The sequence below is a fragment of the Diachasma alloeum genome, unplaced genomic scaffold, assembly GCF_001412515.2.
Source record: "Diachasma alloeum isolate Michigan unplaced genomic scaffold, Dall2.0 Dall_scaffold_00400, whole genome shotgun sequence".
NCBI lineage: Eukaryota > Metazoa > Arthropoda > Insecta > Hymenoptera > Braconidae > Diachasma > Diachasma alloeum.
The window spans coordinates 33292-39916 of NW_021680539.1; positions in this window are offsets into that span (position 1 = coordinate 33292).

A 6625-nucleotide genomic window follows, 5' to 3' on the forward strand; every position below is an offset into this window, starting at 1 on the left:
TACTCGTCGTGGAGGTACGTGCGATCGGGCCTCCAGGAGTCGGCCTAACTCCCGGCCCACGGATCCACGCCAACACCACTTCTTTCGTCCGAAGTGATGGATCCCTGAGGACATGGAATTAAAACACTCCACGTCCTCAAAGTAATCCGATCCTTCTGTTTGGAACGCGGAAGCGTCCCATTCTCTCGCTGTTCCGGATCTTGTCCTCACAACGGACCCCCATAATCCATAATGGACTAATGCCACTTACAACCGTCGTCGAGGACGCAACGATTTTCATCCGCTCAACTCCAGTGCCTGTCACCGACTGTCTCGAAATCTACTAGGGCCTTCTCCCCCTAGTCTGAACATCTCAGCGGCGGTGGGTCATCCGTTACTCCACCACCACCAATCAGCTCGACGGCAATCGAGGGGGCACTAGTCCTCTCACCTAGCCGTTGGTCCCTAGTCTAAGTCGATAGCGCCTCTAGAATCGCCCAGTTGGAACACCAGTACGTTGGCCCGTTTCCCCCAAACACAGCTGGGCGAGTTTCTAGATAAGGCGACAGGGTATCGACAGCCTCTCTATAATGTTCAGAAGCATGGTTTCACCCAAACCACGCCTCTTGTCATTATTTGATTGGTCTATTCACCTCACGCGTGGTTCACTTCAACCGCCGTTTGATGTCACTCTCATCTCTCGCTCAGCTTCTTCAGCTGGTGTTAGATGTTGCTCTCCTCACTGCCCCTCACTGTAACCATTCTTGACTCATTGGTTTTCGTGTTGGTAAAACAATTACAATTCAAAGAATCGTTCATAATCGGTGGTTTTGAGCTCCAGGAAGAGGTTTGAAAAAAACCCTAGGTGATTCCTCTTTCGATTGATGGGATGAACCCACCATCTCTTAGTATTTTTCTTTCGGAAATAAAGATAATATATCACAAAGAAAAAGAAATTGAGAGTTGTGTATCCGTAAGTTAATATTAATAATTCGTTAGGATCCATTTTTATAACCTGAAACCCAATGAATTTTAACTATTCTGTCAGTTTGGATTGCGTCAAATCCATCAAACGCAGTTGAATCGCCGCATCTGAGTGCTCGTATGTTGTTTTGACGTACGCAACACTCCGCGCAGTATTGCTTCGCGCTTCGCAAACTTCGTAGCCATTGTGGTAGCACCCTTACGTCCTCCTATTCTGCGTGTTTCATCGAGCGTCTTCGCTACGTTCGACAAGAAGCGCAAGAGTGAGCTTGTTGATGATCTAAACACTGATGCACTCTCGCCACCAGCCAAAAAAACAATTCTAAGTTCACCAAATTTGTCTCCCCCCCTCGTAAACATGGCTAGTTCTGATGATAAGGTACCCGAATCTGTTCAAGATCTTTTCAAACAGATGTGTATTTGGCGTCAGAAGGATTGGGCGTCAGCCACTCAACGTCAAAACGAACTTCGAGACATGATCACTCAAAATAAACGAGAAGCAGATGCTCGTATCAGTAAACTGAAAACTGAACTAAATGCAGTCAAACAGAAAATACAAGAGGGTAAATTTCTTCAGGGGGCAAGTGCATTGGAGGGTGTCGGTGGTTGCGAGTCCTCTATTCAGACCATTAAAGAGAATTGTCGGAGGATGAAATCTAAGGTCGTTAACCTATGCATGCACGAACTTGACAAAAAGTGCAGACGAAATAATATTATCATTCAAGGTCTCCCCTGCGCTGACGTTAATCCGAAAACAACAACAGAAAGATTTCTTGTTGACTCACTTAGCGTACAGAACTGTGTTATTAGTGCCTCAATTGTAGGTAAACAGAGGAAAACAATCAAGGCTGAAATCGACACCTGGGACAACAAACAGCTGATTATGTCAAGCAAAACCAAACTGGCAAAACGATACAAGGAGGTTCCAAAGTATTTATAAATCACGATCTTATACCGTACGAAGAAAATATGGCCAGAAACATTCGTTTATTTGCCAATAGACTGAAAGATGAGGGTATACCAGTTAAAATCGGATATATGAAGATGAAAGTCAATGGAAAGTTGTTGGTGGATGATGAATTGGACCTTTTTCTTGAAAAAGAGAAGCATCGCATTCCTCTCTCTTTCAAGCCCAAGAACAAGAATAAATCTTCTCTCTGTATCAATCCTGGCGCTTCCTCTTCTGCTCCTAATAACTCCCAAAAAAAACTGAGTATCCCATTCTGCAGCTCCCACGCAGCACAATACCCCACCATTTTCAATGTCACTTTCTGGAATTTACACGGCATTACCAACTTGTAAAAGAGCAAACGTAGTTAATAATGCCATTATTTGTGCTATGGAGACGTGGTGTACTTCACATTTTGTACTTTCTTCCCTCCATGACTTTACCCCCCACCTCTGTGTGTGCAGTGAGTAATCCCTCGGGAGGTAGACCTACTGACATTGATAAACAACAAATTTTCCTCTGAGGTGATTAACCTGAGTGAGTGGTGGACCTTTCATACTGTAAATTTCGATGATATCAGGGTGATAGTGGGTTCGGTATATGTCACTCCGTACCCTCATTTTGACTTTCGTTCATTCCTTGAGCCTTTTGAATCACATTTAGAGAATATTCAGGCGATAATGTGTTTTGACATGATTCTGATTGGTGGTGATTGTAATTCTAAAATGGCGGACACGACCCCGATTGTTGAAGCTCTACTCTCAGGTACTGTGCTTTATCCCAATCGAAAAATGATGGGCAATGGTGCGAACAAAAGGTGTATATCTCTACTTGAGGTTATGGAATCTCAGGGCTTTGCGGTGTTAAATGGTAGGACCCCTGCTGATCGCCCAGGGAAAATAACATTCTTCAGTCACGTTGGTATTAGCACAGTAGACTCAGTCTGGGTAAATTATGGGGACGCACACCTCGTGAATTATATTTCAGTGGACCAAACTGAAAAACATTCTGATCATTACTCGGTGATCGTCAAAATCCACAAAATCTCAGCGGATTTGGTCGAACCGTAAGTGTGTGCCTTAGTGCGGGGCCTTAGGTTGACGGATCTGGCTGCCACGGGATACCCCCTGTTACCTTGTTTGGCTCGAGCTCAATATTCCCCACATTATTCAGTAAGCTCAGACTAGCATGTAAACGACCTTGTGGTGTCATCATTAATAGGTGAAAATACATATTAGATTGTACTAAAATATGCCCTGCGTATCATGTGGAATGCGAATCTATCGAGCACATTCTTTTACGGTGTGAATGCTATTCTTAACTCAGAGAAAAATTTTTGGGGAGTTTAATAAGAAGCTCTGTCCCTACACCTGCATTGTCTTTCATCCTAGATTGTCACGATCTCAGTAGCTCGCGCAAACTTTTCCACTTTATGACAGTAAGTCTAAAATTACAGGAGACGCTCGATTTCTCCCCCTAGTCAAGTTTGCACTTTTCTGAGTATGCTTATTTTACTTTATACTTTATCGCTGTCATCGCTGTTCTGTACGGAATCGTATGATATTTTTGTAAAAATGTTTGATTTATTTGCTACTCTCACTCGGATTATGCCTGCTGCACTTTATCATTTTCTTTTTTTTTCCGATTTTCATGTATACTTAGTTTCTTTTTATGCATTTTATTCTATAAACCACTGTATACGCGCTTTGGTTTCCCCCTTGCTATGGGAGTGTTTTTCTCCCGTTAAGCAATGAATGAATTGAATTGATTTAAATCAAAGAATAAGTGATTTTTAAAAAAGGACACCATGAAATTCCATTTTACAGATTTATTAACTTAAATAATTGAATGAGAATTCTTTGTCTTCATGATTACTCATTAACTTATCATTCAATCATCGAAAAACTCATTGATTTAGATATACTCTCGCTTTACATTTCAATGAAGCTGAATTTTGTTCCCTCGCCAAAATATTTCAGTTTGATGTTGTTCTCTGAGGCAGCCTTCTGCAACTTCTCATAGAGAGAGTCATTATTCAGAATAGGTTTCATCACCCGCTCAGGTAAAAAGACTGTAAATGTCGAATCGATGGTGATGACAATGCTGAATTCGAATTTTGTAGTGACTTTCTTGAACCCTGTGATAGGACAGAGAACGTTTGGTTCCAACTCCTTCATCTTCTTCGTTGGCAGATAATGAACAGGCGCGATATTGTTGATTGCTGATAAATCCATTGTATCACTGAAACAAGTCAAGATGAAATATTATTAGTAGTTGGGTTATTCCTTTTCCATTAAAACATTCGTCATACATTTATTTACTTACTGATTCAGCTAGTCGGAAGATTGAAAGATTCTCCTTGAATTATACACTTTGGAAGCGGTTGATAGACTGGTGTTGAAATCCTTCTGCGGGTTTATAGATGCTAGTCTTATCAAATTATGACATCATCTCATTCTAGAATAGTCGAAAGTACTCCAAGGCCATCTGGAGAGTTCTCGAGAATACTCCAGCACCATGTGGAAAGTTCTCGAGTTACATCGAGAATTCTCGGGAATCATCGAGAGCGGAATCTGAGACATTTGTTTTTTTTATACAAATGAGTCATCTCATAGGGTGTATGAAGAAGGAGGGTAACCTGAAGTCCATCAGTGGTCATTCAGCCTTTCGAAATGGATGAGCAGAAAAAAAAAATTATTACGAGTTTTGAGAAAAATATATTGTTTGTTTCCTAACATTCCACCCAACCAAATAGAGAATTTTAAGAACTTGACAGAAAACAATGTGAAACTTTTGAATAAATATATCAGAAGTTATTGTGGTTTATTGAAACTTCCAAAGCTCATATGAAGCATGGTGGTCGGATGAAGAGAAAAAAATCAGTGAAGATTTCAAACCGAGTGCAATGGAAGGTACTAGAATCGGCATTCAAAAATCGTATTAGAGCAGGAGTTGTGATAAATTCAATCCACAAAGACATTAGATCATTCCTACTAGATTGCAAGTCGTTGGTTGTTTGGCAGTTGAAAGATCTTCTAGCTATTGAGAATAGTTTGAGAGTCAATTGTGTGCTCTCATGAAAATTCTCCATTATACGAGTAGATGAAATTCAGGAAGAAACAAAGCACTTCACTACGAAAAACGAGGTGATTCTGCAGGTAACAGATTTAAACGATTGGTATAAGGAATCCGTCATTGATGATATTATTACAAAGCAACTTTCAAGAGACTGGTTCCGGCTGGACATTGACTGAAATTATCAATTTGGTAATCAATATTGATAAATATGAACCCTTAAAAGGTAGAGATTCAATGTTCATCGAGCTACCAACGGACATTCAAGCTAAGAAAGCTGTGGTCTATATAAAAAATAACGACGAATTTTGTTTCTTGTGGGCGGTTATAGCAGCTCTCCATCCAACAAAAGTGAACCCAAATCGAGTAAGTTCATATCCTAACTTCCGTAACGTACTCAAATATGAGGGACTTGCCTTTCCAATTAAACTCAAAGGTATCTCCAAATTTGAGAAAATGAATGATTGGAGCATCAACGTTTATGGGATTGAACCGTGTGAACGAAGCAACACTGTCTTCCCTGCATATTTAAGCAAAAAAATCACCAATCGAAAAACAATTCATCTACTAATGATTGAGAGCAATCAGAATGAATCCAACAAATCGCTCTTTTATTTCGCATGGAATCACAATTTATCGCGTTTGGTAAGTTCTCAAATCTCTAAAAGGAAAGGTTTCACATGGTTCTGTGATCGATGTCTCTGTCACTTCAGATATCAACATTCCTTCGAAAAACACAGAGAAGATTGTGTAATCTCGAATAAAGTACGGATGATCATGCCTCAAGAGAAAGATAAAATACTGAAATTCAAAAATTTTAAACACGCTGAAACGGTTTCATTCACTGTTTATGCAGATTTAGAGTGTATGGTAGACTCAGCAGAAGATGATCATCATATCCCCCATAGTGCTGCATTCTATGTTAAATGTGCTGTCGATGATTCATTATCAAAATTCAAAATCCAACGCGGAGCTGATTGTATTAAGTTGTTTACAAAAAAGTTGAAGTTGCTGGCATATGAAGTAAATGCATATTTGAAGAAGAATTTGAAAATGGAAACATTATCAGATAAACACATTTAAAACTTCTAATTCGCAAAAAATTGTCATATATGTCAAAAACCTTTTATTAAAAATAATGAAGTTCGTGATCATAACCATTTAACGGGAAAATATCGTGGACCTGCGCATAATTGTTGTAATCTTACATATCAAGATTCTCATATTATCCCCGTTGCATTTCACAATCTTTCTGGTTATAATGGTGATTTCATCATTCGAAGTATTGCGACTTCGTTCAAGGGTGAGGTGAAAATTCTCCCGGTAAATAAGGATCGATAGATCTCTTTTTCCGAATCTGTACCAAACACTCGCGTGCAATTACGATTCATTGATTCGCTTCATGGGGAGTAGTCTTGAAAAATTAGCAAATTATCTTGATAATGATTATAAAGAAATCATTAAACAATATCAACCTGATTCAGCAAGATTCGATGTGTTGTGTAGAAAAAGCGTATTCCCGTACGAATATATTGATGATTGGTGTAAATTAGATGATATTGAATTACCAAGCAAAGAAGATTTTTATTCAAAATTAACTAATGAAAATATAACTGATGAAGATTATCAACATGCTAT